Here is a 20,838-nt window from a genome sequence, read left to right on the forward strand (position 1 = left end):
GCCCCTCCCGACTCATGCTCTGTCTCTCTCTCTCAAAATTAAACATTAAAAAAAAAAAAATGGGTATATATAAGTATACACACACACACACACACACACACACACACACACACACACACACACATCCATCCCATTTGGAAGGTCTGTGTTGAAGGAGAAAGAGCAAAAAAAGAGAAAAACTATGGAAAAGTTCAAGCGACCTTTGACTATTAATATTAGACTTTGGTCAATTATGGCTCCAAGTTTAATACCCACAATGGTATCTACTTATATAACAAAAATACCATGTATTTCAAAACTAGAAAGGTGGGAAATAGAATGATAAAAAGAACCAAAAAAAAAAAAAAAAAAAAGGGGGGGAAGAAAAAAGAAGAAAAACCCCAGAACATAAACAGAGAAAAGTTAAACTGAAATATGACTAATTATATTCAATATAAACGAAATAAATTATCCAGAAAAAAATAAAGACTGTCAGACTAATAAAAAAAATACATCCAAATGAACTAGAATAACGAAAACAGTTCTGAGAAAGAAAAATAAAGCTGGAGGAATCACACTATTTAAGTTATTTACTACAAAGCTACAGTTATTAAAAGTGTGGTAATGACAAAAGGATAAAACAGTGGAGCAGAATGGAAGTGCAGAAATAAATCCCTACAAATATGGCCAATTGATTTTTGACAATGGTACAAAAGCAGGTCAATGGGAAAAGGGTAATCTTTTCTCTGAAAGGTTTTAGAACATTTTAACATCTATATGCAAAATCATGAACTTGACTCTAAACCTCACACACCTTATACAAAAAACAATTCATAATAGAGGCACCTGAGTGGCTCAGTCGGTTGAGCATCCGACTTGGGCTCAGGTGAGCTCCAGGTAGGGCTTCATGATGATAACGCAGAGCCTGCTTCAGATCCTCTGTCTCCCTCCCTCTCTGCCCCTCCCCGTTTGTGGGCACTTGCTTGCTCTCTCAAAAATAAACATTAAAAATAATTCATAATAGATGGTGGATCTAAATACAAAATGAAACATTTTCAAAACTTTAGAAGAAAATATTGTGATCCAGTGGCCAGGAATTAGGATTAGGCAGAGGTCTTAAAACGTAACAGCAAAACACAACCCATAAAAATAAAAATTGATAAACTGGACTTTATTAACATTAAAGTATTTCTCCTCTGTGAGAAGCACTGTTAATGGAAAAATAAGCCAGATGGGGAAAATACATTTGCAAATCACATATATGATAAAGGACTTATATGCATAATATATAAAGAATTCAACAATAAGAGAACAACCCAATTAACAAACAGGCAAAAGATCTGAACAGACATTTTGCAAAAGAAGATCTACGGATAAGCATATGAAAACATACACAATATTGTTAGCCATTAGGGAAAGTCAAATTAAAGTAAAAATTAAATACACTACAGACCTACTAAAATGGTTCAAATAAAAAACTGAGAATACCAAAAGCTGGTGAGGATGCAGAATAACAGAAACTAATTCATTCCTGATGGGAACACAACACACTATATAGCCATTTGGGAAAACAGTTTGGTTGTTTCTTACAAAATTAAACACTTACCATACATTCTCTTAGGTATTCCCACTCTTAGGTATTTTATTCAAGTGAAAACCAATGTTCACACAAAAACCTACAGGTGAAAGGCTGATAGCAGCTTTATTCATAATTGCGAAAAAATTGAAACAACCAAGATGTCTAACAGGCGAATGGATAAACGAATGGTGGTACAAGCACACAGTGGAAAACAAACTACGATTTAAGCAACATGGATGAATTTTAAATATATGTTTCTAAGTGAAGAAGCCATATCCAAAAAGCTACATAATATATATTTCCATTTGTAGGGCATTCTAGAAAAGGCAAGCCATAAAGACAGAGAACAGAGGAGTGATTGCCCCAAGCAACAAAATTATTCTTTGTAATACTGTAGAGGTAGATTTATTGCTCTAAGCATTGTCAAAACCCACTGAACTGCACACCACAAAAGAGTGAATATTACTGAATGCAAATTCCTAGCTCTGTCCACTGACAGCACCTAGAAGCAGTGTCAACAAGTAGCAATGACAATGACTACGCCCAATCTTGGGTTTCTCAATAATTTTCTCCAATAAAAGAAATGACAGCTCCTTGGAGAAATGGCTGATTCAAGAATGGGGCAGGAAAAATACAAGATAGCCTGGCAAATCATGTGGTCGAAGGGACATGAAAACCAATGTGAAAGAGCATCATTGCCAAAGCTTGAATGATAGAAAGATGGAATTCGATCATAACCCTAAAGAGTAAAATAAATATCCATGAGTCCGCCCTATATAAATAATTTAAAAAATTTTGAAAATCTTCCCTACATAAGAATTCCAACTTACATATACATTCAGGAAGAAATAGAAAATCACCATTAGGACCAGCAACGGTAATTACTGCGGCCAAGATCCACTGACAGATGCTTAACTTGGGGGAGCAAAACTTTTAGGAGAAACAGGATTATCTGCATAGCCTCTAAGTATCTCCTCATTAATCTCTCTGGTGGTTTTAACACAGTCCACAAATATTCCCTCAAAGAACTGGAACTTAATGTTTCTCCCCTTGAAGTTGGGTTGGACTTAGAAAAGACCTTCTAATGAAGAAGTATGTAGAAGGAGAAATAATAACTCTAGAGTAGAGAAACATGGCAGACACGACATAAACATCACTAAAGATAAGTTACGTTGGCATCATATAACTTTGATGCAATGTGATAAGAAAGACACGCCGTCTCTGTGGCATTCTTAAAAATTCATAACCATAATCTAATCATGAGAAAACATTAGTCAAACCTAGACTGAAGGACATTCTACAATTTTACCAGTCTTTTCCAAAAGTGTCAGTCTTGAAAATCAAGGAAAGACTGAAAAACTGTCACAGACTGGAGAAGACTAAGGAGACATGACAACTAAACGTAATGTGGTATTCTGGATTGGATCCTGGACAGAAAAAGCACATAGCTGGTAAAATCCAAATAAAGTCATTTAGTTAGTAGTATTGTACTGTAGTTAATTTTTTTAAGTTTATTTATTTGTTTTGAGTGTGCATACACCAGCAAGGGAGGGGCACAGGGAGAGGCAGAGAGAGAATCCCAAAGCACCATGGAAGCCTGACACAGGGCTCGATCTCACGAATCATGAGATCATGACCTTAGCCAAAAATCAAGAGTTGGGACACTTGCTCAACTGAACCACCCAAGTGCCCCTTGTTAACGTCTTAGTTTTAATAAAGTGTCACAGTTGTGTGAAATGTTAACACTAGGGGGAACTGGCAACTCTTCTGTAAATCTAAAATTATTTCAAAATCAAAAAAGTTAAATACTGGGGTGCCTGGGTGGCTCAGTCGGTTGGGCGTCTGACTCAGCTCAGGTCACGATCTCGCCTTTTGTGAGTTCGAGCCTCGCATCGGGCTCTGTGCTAACAGCTCAGAGCCTGGAGCCCCCTTCGGCTTCTGTGTCTCCCTCTCTCTCTGTCCCTCCCCTGCTCATACTCTGTGTGTGTGTGTCTCTCTCTCTCAAAAATAAACATTAAAAAAAATTTTTTTTTAAGTTAAATACTGACAATACTTGATGTTAGAAAGGATGTGAAACAACCACTCTCAGAAATGCTGATGGGAATGCAAAATGGTATAGTTGTTCTGGAAAACTATTTGGCAGTTTCTTATCAAGTTAAAATTACATTTTTCAGATGACTCACCAATCCCAATCATAGATATTTACCCTAGATAAATAAAAACTTATGGTCATAATAGCCCATACATGTACATTTACAGCAGCTCTATTCATAATCAGCAAAAAATGTTAACTAAATGGATAAACTGTGGTCCATCCATACCATGGAATACTACTACTCAGCAACGGAAAGGAACCATTGATCCAACTTCAATGAAACTCAAAAGCAACAATGTTGTGTAAAAAACAAACAAAAAAATCCAGTTTCAAAATATTATACATTATTTGATTCCATTTATGTAACATTCCTTTTCTAAATTTTTAAAATAATTTTTACAAATGTTTGTTTGTTTTTAAGAGAGAGACAGAGCATGAGTGGGGAGGGACAGAGGGAGAAGGAGACACAGAATCTGAAGTAGGCTCCAGGCTCTGAGCAGTTAATACAGAGCCCAACATGGGGCTTGAACTCATGAACCATGAGATCATGACCTGAGCCAAAGTCGGACGCTTAGCCACTGAGCCACACAGATACATTTATATAACATTCCTGAGAAGATAAAACTATAGTGACTGAGAACAGAATAGTGGCTGCCAGAGAATACAGGGGGGTGGCTGGGAGTGACTACTGAGGGTACATGACGAAAGTGATAGAACTGCTCTACGTCTTGGTTGTGATGGTGGTTACCTGAATCTCTGTGTGTGTTAAAATCCATTGAAACTGTATGCACAAAAAGGAATCAATTTTACTTATACTGATATTAAAAATAAAAATTTTTAATGGGTAAAATATCATATGCTGTATACTAAAACAAATTTAACATAGCATTAGTATGAACAACTTTATGCCAGTAAATTTGAAATTCTAGAGGAAAAAGAGTTACTAAAACTAATACAAGAAGAAACGAAAACTCCAAGTAGTTCCATAACCAGTTTAATCAGTTACTGTAACTGTAACTGGTATCAGTTTACAACCTCTGTTCCAACGTCTTTTTTACTATTGTTTAACATTTCTAACACTTTTAAAAAGTTAAAAAAACTTGAGCGCCGACTTCAGCTCAGGTCATGATCTCACGGTTTGTGAGTTCGAGCCCCGCGTCAGGCTCTGTGCTGACCGCTCAGAGCCTGGAGCCTGCTTCAGATTCTGTGTCTCCCTCTCCCTCTGCCCCTCCCCTGCTCACACTCTGACTCTGTCTTTCAATAATAAATAAACGTTAAAAAAATTTTTTTTAAGTTAAAAAACTTTTAAAATGTTAAGCAAATGCGTACTGAATATGCTTTTTCCTCCTTCTCTGTGCCTGTAATTTTATGACCTCCAATAATGCCGGCTAGGAGAAACTCTACTCACCCTTCAACAATCAGCCAAGTTTTATATCCACAATGAAGCCTTTCCATGCCTCTCCCAAACAAGCCAAATGTTCCTCTATTAGACCAAAGCACCCCCATATACTCATTACATTATCACGTTTTGTTTATGCAATTCCCTCTCCTCAACAAATTATAAAACCGAGAACCTACACCGTAATTTATTTCTCTTGGTATACGCCTTATATTTATCAAAATGCCTAGCATGGTAATGTATTCCATACATGTTTGGCAGACTGAATATTAGGGCAGTAACAAACAATATTTTGTCAAAAATCAACTTTGTTTGTGTATGGACCTGTTCATGCTCAAAATCGAGGAAAGAAGTTTGGCTCATCAAATATGATGAGTATTTGATCTACAGCTAATTTTATTTTTTAAATGTTTGCTTATTTATTTTGATAGAGAGGAAGAGAGAGCATGTGAGTGGGGGAGGGGCAGAGAAAGAGAGAAAGAGAGAGAGAGAGAGAAAGAGAGAGAGAGAGAATATATATATCCCAAGTAGGTCCAAAGCTGTCGGCACACAGCCTGCCATGGGGCTTGATCCCATGAACATCATGACTTGAGCCGAAGAAAAGAGCCGCATACTTAACCGACTGAGCAACCCAGGCACCGCTACAGCTAATTTTAAAGACGCTCTTTAGTCTTACAGAAATCACATCCATCACCAACACCAAAGGTAAAATAGTAATACTATTATTTCCCAATGAGATATGAAACCAGTCAACGTGTGTGAGAGATGTTTCTTTGGAACCACAAGCTTTTATGAGGCTGTGTGTTACCCATGTGATGAGCACAGTGCCTGACAATCTGTGATAGATGGAAAGTTATTACTGAAAGACCCGAACTTTGGATTTACAAGGCACCATGAGGTTACAGAAAGAGCAAGAACACTGGAACCACTAAGACTAAATATGACCTTGGATCTATCATTTAACTTACCTAATTTCAGGAAGGAAGGTGCAGAATGTAAGGAAGAACACTGGCTGGCTTCCAACTCTCAAGATATGTGAATGCTGTTTCTTAGAATTTATATTTGTCACTTTTAAACCTAACAAGTCCAAGACCTAGGTAATATCTTCCCCATTTTACAGAAGGCAAGTCAGAATAATCTCTATAAAGTCACAAAGAGATGGGGATTTATTGTCTAGATTCACAGCCTACTCATTCTGTTCTATAGCAAATGATGTCCCATTTGGTTCACACAGTATTTTTTTCCCCAATTTTAAAAACTGATATAAAATCCACATGACAAAGGTCACCATTTTAAAGTGCACAATTCGGGGCACCTGGGTGGCGCAGTCGGTTAAGCGTCCGACTTCAGCCAGGTCACGATCTCGCGGTCCGTGAGTTCGAGCCCCGCGTCGGGCTCTGAGCTGATGGCTCAGAACCTGGAGCCTGTTTCCGATTCTGTGTCTCCCTCTCTCTCTGCCCCTCCCCCATTCATGCTCTGTCTCTCTCTGTCCCAAAAATAAATAAACGTTGAAAAAAAAATTAAAAGAAAAATAAAGTGCACAATTCAGTGGTTTTTAGTAAATTCACAATGTGCAACTATCACTACTATCTGATTGCAGAACATTTCTATCACATCAAAAAGAAACCCAATACCCCATAGCAGTCATTCCTGATGCCCACCTCCCAACTAATCTGTTTTCTATCTCTATGGATTTGCCTATCCTGGACATTTCATATAAATGGAATCAATCCTATAATGGGATCTTATGTGTCTGGCTTCTTTCATTTAGTATGTTTCCAAGTTCATCCATGTTGTAGTTTCTGTCATAGTAATTTATTACTTTTTATGGCTAAATCCACCGTATGGAAGCACTACATTTTGTTTATCCATTTATCAGCTAATAGACATTTGGGTTGTTTCCTCTTTTTGGCCACTATGAACAATGCTGCTATGAACATTCATGTACAAGTTTTTCACACAGTGTTTTAAAAAAGCAATTAGCTATCGAGTTTAATTATGTGTTAAAATTTTTCATTATAAATACTTAAGTGTGACTTAGCTGCCAACACACACACACACACACACAAATTAACCTTCAATTTCTCAAAAGAAGGAAGATGAAAAGGTAGGTAGATCTGTCTGATAACAATAATCCTGTATTCTCGTGCTGATAAAATCACTTGGCTAGGGACGCTTGGGTGGCTCAGTCGGTTAAGCGGCTGACTTCGGCTTAGGTTGTGATCTCACGGTTAGTGGGTTCAAGTCCTGCGTCAGGCTCTGTGCTGACAATTCAGAGCCTGGAGCCTGCTTCGGTTTCTGTCTCTCTCTCAAAAAAATAAAAAATAAAAAATAAATAAATAAAATTAAAATTTTTTTTAATTTAAAAAATTTTTAAAAATTAAAAAAAAAAAATCACTTGCCTCAGCTATCTTATCCAACAATGGGATCTAAACCCAACCATTGGAGATGCCACAGGTAAACCTGGACAACTCTATTCATTTATCTTACTGGTCTGATTCCTGTAGGTATTTGAGTTAGCAATCCCTGCTCTATACTAAATACATATATAAGATTAGAAAATTAATCAATACTATGTATTTTACAAAGCTAACGGGGGGGGGGGATACAGACAAAGAAAATGTTCAGCATTATTACATGCAATGGCAAGCACATTTACGTTCTCAATTTCAGACCATTTAGAATTCCAATTCACGAGACGCTTTTTGCCAATTAAGAAATGAAGAACCAGGGCGCCTGGGTGGCTCGGTTGGTTAAGCACCCAACCTCTGTTCAGGTCATGATCTAACCCCATGTTGGGCTCTGTGCTGGCAGCTCAGAGCCTGGAGCCTGCTTCTAATTCTGCATCTCCCTCCTCTCTGCCCCCCACCTCAAAAATAAACATTAAAAAAAAAGAAAAAAAGAAATGCAGAACCCAACATGGATTTACAGAAAAATTCTAATGGTCGACGCCCTTCCTCCGCACTTCAACAGCACTCTTTGCTTACCCCTTCCATCTAGCATGGTCATCGTACACATCTTTTTAGCTAAACAAAACTCCAAGGGCAGAGAATAGTGCTTCTGTATCCTCAGGAATCTAACACTAAAGCTGACATATAGTCTAGAAATATTTGTTGAAAGACTAATAGTGTGACAAATGATAAATCAGGTAAATTGGTTACAGTACTAAAAATAATGAATGAAAAGGCAAAACTTATTTGGGCTACATAAATTATGGCATTGAAAATGGAGTCCATCAATGAGATCAGAGGTAAATGAAACCCCTAAAAGTATATACAAAATAGCATGTGCAGGTATATTTTTGTGAAGAAAAGGTCTGTAGTTTCTATTACAGGCCCAGAGGAATCTGTAAACCCCAGGAGAATTAATAATTTCTGAGTTAGGGGCCCTGGGTGGCTCAGTGGGCTGAGCATCCTGACTTCTGATTTCGGCTCAGGTCATGGTCTCATGGTTCATGACATCAAGCTCCATGTAGGGCTCTGTGCTATCAGCTTGGGATCCTCTCTCTCCCTCTTGCTCTGCCCCTCCCCTACTCACTGTCTCTCAAATAAATAAATAAAACTTAAAAAAAAAAAATCAGAGACAAAAGGTAATGTCCCCTTTAAACATTGTAAAATATACATTTAAAAAGGGTAACTTGATAATTTTCATAAGTATTAAACCATTAAATTTCTCAAACTAAGTACAATATATTATCCCACTCTTTCTTGAAGGGAGAGAGGAAGACAATGTATCCTAGGCTCCAATTTATGTTCTAGCAGGAGACCTATGCTTGATGAATGATTAACAAACTGTCAGTTTCAGAAAAGATAAGGTGGTATTCAGAGTCAGGTGAGGACAACAGTTCTAAGCAAGGACACTTTAGTTTTGCTTCACTGTATAAAAAAGAACCTGAATTTTTTTTTTTTTTTAACTCTTAATGTTTATTTATTTTTGAGAGACAGAGTGCAATCAGGGGAGGGGCAGAGAGGGAGACACAGAATTCCAAGTAGGCTCCAGGGTCTGAACTGTAAACACAGAGTCCAATATGGGGCTTGAACCCACGAATCGTGAGATCATGACCTGAGCTGAAGTCAGTCGGAAGCTTAACCCAGGTGCCCCAGAACCTGAATTTCTTTCAAATGTCTAAATTTGAGTCATTTATGGTTGTTCATTTGTTCATTCATTCAGAGAAAGAGAAAGAGAGAGAGAGAGAGAGAGAGAGAGAGAGAGAAGTATGCCAGCAGGAGAGGGAGAGAATCCCAAGCAGGCTATCAGTGCAGAGCCCAAGGTGGGGCCAGAACGCATGGGACACACGTACCATGAGCTCATGACCTGAGCCAAAACCAGTAGTCAAATGCTTAACAGACGGAGCCACCCAGGCACCCCTAATTTTTAAAAGTGTATCTCTTCAATTGTATGTGGAAAGAGAATTACTTTAGATCTGAGAGATACTTTAAAATAGTCTTTTCTAAATTTAAAGCCAAGATTATCTTAAGATTGGCGGCCTTTTGCATCTTAAAACTGTTAAAAACCTCAATTACCAAACTTCTAAATCAGTGCTTATTGCCTTTTTAAAATTCAAAACACCAAGAGAAAGTAGTATTTGTATGGCACACTGGGATGAGTGATCAAGACTTTTGGACCTAAAGACATTGGCTTGGATGCCCTGTATGTAGCCTGCACAAAAGGCCAGAGGGCTGAGGGGACCAGTACCTCAGCGCATCTGTTAACTCACGCTAATACAGGCTAATATAGCACATTGGCTGAAAAATCCAAGTTTAAATAACATACAGAGATCACAAGCTGAAACTGTCAGAATCCATGCAGTAAGTTGAAAAAACTATTTCATAACTCCCCTTGTTTCAAGGGATATACATATAATCATCTTTTCCAACCTCTTAATCCAGATATAACCATTAGTGAACAATGACTTCTTCTGAAAGACCACCTACTTGTATGTAGGTCATTGGCACAAAAACCAAAAACAAACACAAACTAAACCTCCTAATCTGAGTCACCTGGCTGGATCAGTCAGAAGAGCGTGCAACTCTTGAACTCAGAGTCGTGAGTTTGAGCCCCATTCTGGGTGCAGAGATTAATAAAATAAGATAAAATAAAATAACATAAGCTTCATAACCCTAACTTGGAAGAATAAGCCAAAATAAACAAACAAACAGGTTAATGGTAAACATGAGTGTAAGATTAAATGAAGTTACCTTTCCAGCTCCACTTTATAATGATTCTACTTTCTTATCTCAAGGTCATGGACAATATTCTCTCTCATCTATAAAGCTAATGCCATGTAAGTAGTGGTGTTTTGTTTCTTAAATTGGGGGAAATATAGACAAGGTTAACAATTAGCTCCTTGACAGTTCCCTTAACCCACTCTGACCTTCAAATCCTAAGACTCCAAGTACACACCGAATAAGCAAGAACTACCCATTCAAAGTCAAGGGCCTAAGTTTCTTCTGGCCCTGTTAAGGATCCAAATTTGAAATATAAATATTCACAATAATACTCGATAACTCACATAGTTATTGCTTACATAAACCTGCAGGATATTTAAGACATTACAATCCTAACACAGTATGGGGCCTCCTGTCTTTATTCCCATCTACAAAATTTACAACATTTCTGTTTTAAAAGGCAACACACTCAAGCTTTCCCATAAAGCAAACCAGCAAGTATGAAATAACAAAAAACATTAGCATTTGGGCTCTGTGTGAATTTCATTTCTCTACCTTTAAGCCAGAAAAAGAATCAAAGTGTCAATGTTACATAAATAACATAGCAACAGTGGGAGGTCTTCCAATGAAGGGAAGTATCATAAGAAAACCCAAGCAGTTTGACTTACTTGAATTAAGGCAGCTCTACCTCAAACATCTGACATAAATTTGAAGTCCAGTACTGTCTCCAATAATACAGAATAAATGATGGGCAAAGAAGTCTTCATCTGTATATCATTTTACTAGGCAACACAATCAAAATAAAGTCACAATCTGAAACTTTGTTCCACTGGCCACAACCCTCTGGAACCCAAAGACAGAAAACTTCATTTGAGATCTAAAGTATAATCCAGCATTTATGTATGTAATAATAACTACTGCTTTCCATTTGAATGCCTCTTATAAACCAAGCATGGGAGGAAATGTTAACTCCCATTTTAGAAATAAACAGGTTCAGGGGCGCCTGGGTGGCTCAGTCGGTCAAACATCTGACTTCGGCTCAGGTCACCAACTCACAGTTCATGAGTTTGAGCCCCACATCGGGCTCTCTGCTGTCAGCACGGAGCCTGCTTCATATCCTCTGCCCCCCTCCCCTGCCCCTCCCTGCTTGTGCTCTCTCAAAAATAATTAAACATTAAAAAAAAAGAAGAAGAGGGGCGCCTGGGTGGCGCAGTCGGTTAAGCGTCCGACTTCAGCCAGGTCGCGATCTCACGGTCCGTGAGTTCGAGCCCCGCGTCGGGCTCTGGGCTGATGGCTCGGAGCCTGGAGCCTGTTTCCGATTCTGTGTCTCCCTCTCTCTCTGCCCCTCCCCCGTTCATGCTCTGTCTCTCTCTGTCCCAAAAATAAATAAAAAACGTTGAAAAAAAAATTAAAAAAAAAAAAGAAGAAGAAGAAGAAGAAGAAGAAGAAGAAAGAAAAAAGAAACAGGTTCAGAGGTTATATGACCTGCCAAAGATCAAAGGATTACTAGGTGAAGGAGGCCAGATTTTAATCCTACTCTGTTTAGGATTCAAAGCGTAAATAGGTTATTTTCACTAAACACTACTTCCCTAATTCTGCACACTGATTTAATAACAGCCTATGATACATACTGCAACGAAATGGGTTGCTTTAAATTTGGAGGCAAGGTGAAGGGTGGAGGATGTGAGTTTTAACAATCAGGAGCCTTCATTAGTCTCTTATCTGAATGGGATGGTCACCAGGAGACAATGGTATAAAAATAGGGTTTTAAAAGATGGAAGAGGCACCTGGGTGGCTCGGTCAGGTGTCCAATTCTTGATTTTGGCTCAGGTCGTGAGATGGAACCTCGGGTCAGGCTCTCCACTGGGTGTGGAGCCCGCTTAAGATCTTAAGGTTCTTTCTCTCCCTCTCTCCGGCTCGAAGATACAAGACCAACTCCAAAGCAGATGGCTATATATATATTCAGTCTATATAGTCATAAATACGTAGAATGATTTATGTACTTTAAAGTACTGATAAAGATAGGTTCCTGCTTTGCCTACCGGGTGTCTGATTGCAAAATTCAGAGCAAACAAGAAAGTTAAGATCATACCTGAGAGAATAGGACATAGAGAAAATGTTAACACAGGAAAAAGTTCTCCTCCAAACATATTCCTAACACATAATACGCAAGTACAAGTAAACTGTGATCAAACCACTGGGGAATAAGACCTCTGATCCAGGTCCACAAGGCTACAGGTGAGCAAACCTTGAACTTTCCCTGAGTATGAGCTAGGCAGATTCACTTCTCTACCTAGAAGAGAACCCTAGATTCACCAAGACTAGATAACCACTCTGGCAGTGTATGCTGTACCCGAGCAACCGAGGCAATCTACACTGGGTGTAACTTACATACCCGACCCACCCCTAAATAGCAATTCAGTACCTCACTCACCCAGCAGGACACACCAGAAACAGGAAGTACGGGTCAAAGGGCCTCATTAAAAAATAAGAACTCCTGGCAGCAGAAAATGAAAATAAAGAGCAGTGGCACTGCAATGAACACATGGTCTTCACCGACAGCAGAGAGAAAGAACTCACATGAGTCAGGCATCCAGTATTTTATAAAATAACTCTTCATCCTCACAGTAACTCAGAGAAAACATTAGCTGGTACTTTAGTTATTAATCCTCACAAGAACATCTGAGGTAAGTACTACTAACCCCCATTTAAAGATGAAAAAACTGAAGGTTAATAAACGGCTCAAGGTAGCTGCTACCCTAATTGGATAGCAAAATCCAGGTTTGAGAGGTTAAGTAACCTCCAAATATGGTCATCTCACTCCAAAGATGGAGTTCTTTCCAGCTATCCTGTTGCGCCCCTGCCACCCCTTCCCGCAGTCTCAGTTAAAGAATTCCATTAAGAATGAGAAATTCTCAATCCCTCCCCCACCCAGATTTCTGCGTCTATACCTAAGACACAAAGCCAGTAGGAGTTTTCACAAGAAAACATTTCAGAAAGGTACTACATTGTGGAATGATATAGGATTACAAAATGTCATTCAACTGTAAGCTTGGGAACAGGGACAATCTAGAAATTCTTAGGGGCACGTGGGTGGCTCAGTCGGTTAAGCATCTGACTTTGGCTCAGGTCATGATCTCACTGTTTGTGGGTTCAAGCCCTACATGGGGCTCTGTGCTGACAGCTTGAAGCCTGGAGCCTACTTGGGATTGTGTCTCCCTCTCTCTCTGCCCCTCCCTTGCTCACACTCTTGTCTCTCTCTCAAAAATAAATAAAATACTCAAGTGTTTTTTTTTTAATTTTAGAAATCCTTATGATAGCACCTACCAGACATGTAGCAGGCATTCAGGATCTGCTGAACAAGTAACACCTTTTCACTGGTTATAAATTCAATAGCCTAAAATGGCTATTTTGTATTTTCTGATATGACATGATTCAATTTTTTAGGAAAATAATTTACCCACTCATTTTTCACAGGGTTGCTTTCTTAAAATTTATAGCACATTAATGAGATAGCTAAATTGAGAAATGCCCATTAGTGCATTAGTCATAACTTCAGAAAAATTCCAAGTGTTCACTTTTCCAAGCAGATTAAAATGTTTCAGCTAGTAAAAACCTGTCAGAATAATCCACAAGATCAGAAAGTATAAAAGGAAAAGAAAAAAGTAGCCAATACAAGGGCATTTAAGATGTGACACATATAAATTATAAAAGATTATTCTAAATGTATCTTGGTATTTAATGCTAAAACCCTCATTTCAGATAACCCGGTATCTTCTATGCAAGAAAACACTATTACCACTAATGTAAAAAAAAAAGCTTGCCCACCATAGCAACTGTTGCTAAGCAGGCTTCTCATGTCTAAGGCTGAATGACACAGAATTTGTAGAAACCAATGAAATACCGCTCCTAGCAGGGTTCTGTGAATGCTTTCACCTTAAACTTTTAAAAAGACTCAATCCTTGATTTCTACGTGGGAAAAGAAGGGTATCCGGTCAACAACTAGTCTGTTGAAATCTAGCCCAGAGCATATCAAATATTTAAGAAAAACTACCAATTGTCTATAACCCAATACTATACCAAATGTCTATAACCCTATACCCTTTGTTACAATGACAGCAATTCCTTTTCCTTAATCCTGAAGGAATTTCTTTGTTTGAAAAGCTAGCTGGCCCAGGTTTCTATTAAAAAATAGCTAAATGATATACCACTTTTGAAATCATCCATCTTAGGAGTTCAAAAAAATTTAGGTGTACAAACACACTAATACTCTTGGGAAACAAACTTGGCCCAGGTCACTCAATGAATTTAACAGACCAAGGATCAAATCCAGTTTCTCATTTCTTTTTTTAAGATTTTATTTATAAGTATGCTATACCCAATGTGGAGCTCCAACTCACAACCCTGAGATGAAGAGTTGCATGCTCTACCGGCTGAGCCAGCCAGGCACCCCAACCAGTTTCTCATTTTAAATCAAGTATCACAAACATTATCATTCCCTTAAAGTGCTAAGACCTTATACCTAATCCAGTGCTAAACTTCACCAGTTCTGTTTCTAAATTAATACAAACTAACGGGATTATGCAGAAGTTGTCACATAGTTGCCAAAACAACTATCATAAATGTTACAACAGTTAACATCCTTGGGGCACTTCATATGGTAGGTACTGTTAAATGTGTTACACTATCTCAATTCTCACAATCACTCCACAAGGAAGGTGAGGCAGAGAGAATCTGTCCAAGGTAAAACCTAGAAAAAGGGCAAGGCAGGGAGTGCACAAGGAATACAGTTCAAAAGCCATGTATCTCCACTGCCTGGACCAGGATTCTAGGCCAGCTCCAGGGCTGATACCAGGTTGAGCTACTTAACCTTCATGTGGCCCAATTTCCTTTACTCTAAACCCAAAAGTCAAATACATAATCTTAAAAAGGCCTTCATACCCTGAAATGTTCTAATTTTGTAATCATCTTTCTATTCAGGTAACTAAATTGAAAAGAAGTGGTCTCCTTTCCTCCATCCTCTGAAGTCCCCACTAAAGTTGAGAGTCTACATTTTATGAATCAAATCAGCAGGATACTGCGGCAGGACAGCCTTTCTTAAAAGTTAGAACTCCATACTGCAATTATAATTCCCAAATGTGACTCTTAACCTCAAATGACAAAGACAGGGAGAAAAGACGTTACAACAACTTCGGGTTGGGGTGGGAAGGGTAAAAAGAACAGACTACTGTGTATAGGTGGTTATCAATTCACAAAAAAAGATCACCCATTTCCATCTCCTCTAAAAAGTTAGAAGTCTTTAAAAGGCTGTCATATAAACTTATTGCTTTATTCAGCCAATAAAAATTAATGAAGAAATTATGTCATTTATTCAAGACATTTATTATAGGCAAGGAAAAGTCATCAATTTATAGAAATCCTACCAAAATGGCCTAGAGCTCCAGAATCCACATTTTTCAATGCTAGTCATCTAGCCAATTCCAATTGCATTTAAGGGCAGTAACAGGATATTTAAACACTAAGGAAAAGGCATAGGTTCCACTCAACACAATTACTCTGTGAAGTCTTCTAGAACCAAATCACTTTGCAGAATAATCTTTGCTACTTCTGTTCTTTAGAAGACAGTCCCCCTGAAATTTTCTTTTTTTATTTTTAATGTTTATTTATTTGTGAGAGAGAAACAGAGCATGAGTGGGGAGGGGCAGAAAGAAAGGGAGACACAGAATTGGAAGCAGGCTCCAGGCTCTGAGATGTCAGCACAGAGCCCAAAGTGGGGCTCGAACCACAACTGTGAGATCGTGACCTGCGTGGAAGTCAGACGCTCAACCAACTGAGCCACCCAGGTACCCCTATCCCCCCGAAAGTTTTAAATAAAATCAGCAAAAGGCCTCTATTCGTTTTCTACTGTTGCTGTACAAATGACCACAAACATAAAACAAGACAAATTTATTATCTCACAGTTTCTATAGGCCAGAAATCAGGTGCACTTGGCTGGATCTTCTGCTTAGGGTCTCCCAAGACCAAAAAAAAAAAAAAAAAAAAAAAAACCTCAAGATGCCCACCTTGCTCTGTTCCTTGCTGACACTTGGGGCAGGGACAGGAATCTGCTTCCAAGCTCATTTAGACTGCTGGCTGAGTTCAGTTTCTTGTGGTTGTTATGATGGATGCCCCCATTTCCTTGCTAGCGGTCAGCAAGGGGCTGTCCACATGCTTTCCATGAGGCCCCCTCCAGTAATGGTGGGTTGAGTTCCCCTCATGTTTCAAATCTCTAACTTCTGACCCATCTCTCTGACTCCAGCTGGAGAAAGTTCTTTGCCTTCATGTTAGATTGGCCCCACTCAGAAAATCCAGGATAATCTTCCTATCTTAAGATACTTAAACCATAATTACATTTGCAAAGTCCCTTTTGCCATATAATGTTAACATATTCAGATTCCAGGATTAGGGTACAGACACCTTTGGGGGGAGAGGGAAGGCAGGGTGTCATTTCATCTACCACAGCCCACCCTCTGACCTCCATTGATTCATATCTTTCCCAAATGCAAAATACATCCATCCCATCCTAAGGTCTCATTCCATTATAGCATCAACTCAAAATCCCAAAATCTCACCTAAAGGTCATCAATTAAAAAGTCCCAAATCTCATCATCTAAATCAGGTGTGGATGAGGCTTTGTGTATAATACAATAAGAACTCCTGGGGCACAATTTCTGAAAACAAAAACCAAGCTACCTGCTTCCAATACACAAGGGTGGGACAGGTATAGGGCAACAGTTATAGAATTCCCAGTCCAAAAAAGGAAAATGGAAGAGAAAACAGATCCATTGGTCCAAAGCAGTTTCAAAATCTGGGCAAACTCCATTCCATTTCAAAGGCAGGGAACAATCCTCTGCAGCTTTCAGCGCCACCTCTCTGGGCTCTTGGTTCCAGCTTCTGAGTCACCCACATTTTAACAAAAAGCAGCACACTCACACCTGAGTTTACCAGCCCGTTTCCTGCCTAGACTTTGGGGGGTTTTAACAGACCTCTTTAACTTTCATACTATGTCTTTCAATCCAAGCTGGCATCGTTTCTGTCAGTATAAAATCCTCAAGGACCTCATGGACTTTACGTAAATTTCATAGGGGTTCCCTGTTGTTAGTCAGACTCACAGGCACAAATACATCAGGCTCCACCTTCCACACTTTGCTTGGAAATCTCCACTGGATAGCCAGGTTTATGACTTACTAGTTCTCTTTTCCACATAACCACAGGATACAATTCTAAACTTACTTGCCACTAAGTAACAAGGATCCTCTTTCCTCCAGTTTCTAATACCTGCCTCATTTCCCCCTGAGCCCTCCCTAGGAGTCAACATCCATATTTCTACCATCTGTTGTAGGTCTTTTCTACCATGCTCCTCAAAAATTTTCTGGCCTTCATCCACTTCCACATTTTTAGGTAACAGTACCCCACTCCAGGTACCAAAAATCGATACAGTGTTCTACTGCCGCCGTAACAAACTGCCACAAACAGGAGTGGCTTCAAACAACAGAAATTTATTATCTCAGGTCACAGAAGTTTCTGTAGGTCAGAAGTTATGCGGGCTCTGGCTAAGTCTTCTGCTGAGGGCATGAGGCCAGAATCAAGGTATATTCCTTGCTGGAAACTCTGGGGGAAGAATCCACTTCCTAGCTCATTCTGGCCGTTGGTCACAATCAGTTTCTGGTGGTTGTAGGACTGAGGTCTCCATTTCCTAGTGCCGGCTGTCAGCTGGGGCTGGTCTCTGCCACTGGAGCCGACCATATTCCTTCTCATGCTTTCCCTGTGGCCCCCTCTAGCAACAGCAAACGGAGTCCTTCTCACGGTCGCAATCTCTGTGTTCACCCTTCTGCCCTCCCTTGACTCCCAGGTGGGGTCAAGTTCTCTGCTTTCAAGGTCTCGTGTCAGTAGACTGGGTCCATCCATGAAATGCAGAATCATCTTCCTATTTTCAGATTCTTGACTCTAAGGAGATCTGCAAAGTCCCTGTTACCATGTAACACATTCACAGATTCTGGGAATTAGAGTATGGACATCTTTGTTGGGGAGGGTATCATTCTGTCTACCCCACACCCAAACCCTAAGGGAAGGCTTTCAACTCAGTTCCTGGAGAAAATTTCCCCTTTCTCCAAAGGAGTATGTGAAGTAAAGGTATCTGTTCAGAGACAGAGACAACAGTAAAATCAAAGACTCAGCCTGTAGCAGTGGCTAGGCAACAGGAGAACTAAAAATACACTGTGGAAAAGAAGCTGCCACTTGTTTCATCCCCAAACAGCAAGGCAAGAAACCCATTACACAGAATCTAACCCAACTTTCCCCCCCTTCAACGTGTGCTTCTCTTCGCTACTGTATTCCATACAGGAGGACATAACCGGGCATGTCGGGGTTTAAAAAAAAAAAAAAAAGAAACAAAGTTGCCCCAGGGTGACCTAACTTTGTAATCAGTGGATAAATCAACCCAAGCAAACTTCAAATCTTTTCTTTCTTCAAGTTGTACACCCTCCCCCAATAGCAAATGAAAGTCAAGTATTTCAAAGTCACAGAGCGAGGAGGGTGCCCAGGTCAAACAGCAGTTGACTTTTTTGGCTTTTGGCTTTTTAAAGGACACGAGGGAGACCTGCTATTGGCCCTGGTCTTTCAAGGGCCCACCAAGCCAGTTGGGCCAAATCGACTCACAACGAAACAAAACACGGCAGCAATTTCCACAAGGGTAATATTCTGAAGTCTCGCCCACCGTTTGGTTCCTGACATTTTAGGTAGAACAGAGGACCCCTAAATACAGCAGCTGGTCCCTTTAACCTATCAAGCGCTTACTACCTGCCAGGTACTGCGGTAAGCACTCGACACAAAGTATCCTTTTTTTTTTTTACCGCTCACCGTAAACGTACGACCTAGGAACTACTACGGCCCCCACTTTACAGATAGGAAAACCAAGGCTTACAGAGATCGGGGCGCACAGCTAGGTAGCAAAGGCACTGACATTTGAGAACCCAGGCCCTCTGGTTCCTTAGCCCTGGCCGACACCGCCACTCCTTAGGTGTAATGCAGCCTCCTAACTCCTGCTGAAATCGTCCCCTTCCCGTTTTCTTTGCACGTCTTCTCCCCGTGCCCCCTTCCCACAGACCTCAGCAGCTTCAAGGCAACCGAGTCCTTCCCAAGTCAATGCACCACCTTCGTTTCGGAACTCTTCCCTCCCCACAATAGCCAAGAGTCAAGAAGCGACTTCTTCCCACCCGGACTTCGCTTTCCAAAAACAAACTACCGAAGCTCCACCCATCACCTGCTTAGACTAGAAACGTTCCGACGCTGCAAAACAACAAACAACAACAACAGCAGGAGCAAAAAAAAAAAAAAAAAAAAAAAAAACAACAAAAAACAAAATAGAAGTCCTACTCTTTCGAAAGGTCACCAACTAGGCTGGATACTGCTGGCCAACCTTCCATTCTACATACTTCTCTACCACCCAGGCTCCCAACTAACCCTGAACTCCCAACTCCACCCATTCTGCCCCACTTCGCGGTCCCTTCCCCCCTTTCTTCCCAGCGACCTCGCGCGGGGTTCCTTCCTCTTGGCACCCCAGTCTGCAGGTGGGAAGCCCGGCCCGGCCCACAGGGACCCTCGGAAGGCCCCCACCCCAGCTGCTCCGCTTCCCGGGAGGGTTCACCCCACCCTACCCATCAAGCACCACTCCCCTAGGCACCCTCCCCCAGCATCCCCCTGTGGCCCCACCCCTCAAGCTCCCTTCCCCCTCGGGCGACCCCCTCCTGCAAGTTGCCCCCTAGTCCCCGCCCCAGTCCAGCCCTCTCCCCCGCCATAAGCGGGACTCCAGAAAGCCAGCTCCCACCCTCACATCAGCCTCTGCCCCGCAAGCCTCGCCCGCGGTCCTGAAGGGTGGCCCCAGGCCTCCCCGATGGGCTGCAGGGGCCTCGGCTGGTGTGTGTAAGGGGGGGGGGGGGCAGGGGAAGGCGATGGGCCGTTTGGGAGTCCGCTGGGAGCGCGAGGGCCGACCGCGACCCGCTGTCCTATCCCGGGCCCACCTCCACACACCAACGACCTCGCCTGGCGGCTCCCACAGTACCTGTGGTGGAAGCGGCAGCGGCGGCGGCCGCTCTCCCCTCTCCTCACACAGACAATATGGCGGCGGCGGAGGAGGAGACACACGGCTCGGCCGCCAGCCGCAGGGACCAGAGCGAGGCTGCAGCCGCCGCTGCCGGAAGCGGAAACCCCCTTCCTACCAGGAGGCGGGGCGGGACCGCTTCCGACTCCGCCCCACGCAGAATCCGGCTGAGTGCGGCCATGCTGGGATGTGCTAAGGGGTCGCTGCAGGTGCCGTTCCGGACTGGGGGCGCAACATGGGAGGAACTGTCGCCAGAAAGCATACTAACGAGATTTTCAGCGATTAAGCGCGTTTTGTCTCAGCCCCTGTTAGGAACTGACGACAGAAAGAAGACGAAACTCCCGTACGTGTACAGTTGGTTTGCCCCAAGCTAAGATGGCGGTCCCTATGTTTCCCGCACTTCACCCCGCTGACGAGTCGCCCCAGTGGACGAGCCAGCCGGCCTTTCCTGAAGCATGCGCGACCTGCAGAGCTGTAAAG

The 20,838-nt window shown here is 41.2% G+C and overlaps 1 protein-coding gene across 1 annotated transcript in view; it reads right to left on the reverse strand.

Moving 5' to 3' along the window:
- Nucleotides 1–20,471, reverse strand: part of CSNK2A1 (casein kinase 2 alpha 1) — a 53,763-nt gene extending 33,292 nt beyond the window's left edge. The window contains exon 1 of the mRNA XM_003983674.6: nucleotides 20,320–20,471. The gene's annotated coding sequence lies outside the window, so the exon portion shown is untranslated. The remainder of the gene's footprint in view (nucleotides 1–20,319) is intronic.
- Between the last annotated feature and the right edge of the window lie 367 nt (nucleotides 20,472–20,838).

The sequence above is a fragment of the Felis catus genome, chromosome A3 (assembly GCF_018350175.1).
Source record: "Felis catus isolate Fca126 chromosome A3, F.catus_Fca126_mat1.0, whole genome shotgun sequence".
Taxonomy (NCBI): Eukaryota; Metazoa; Chordata; class Mammalia; order Carnivora; family Felidae; genus Felis; species Felis catus.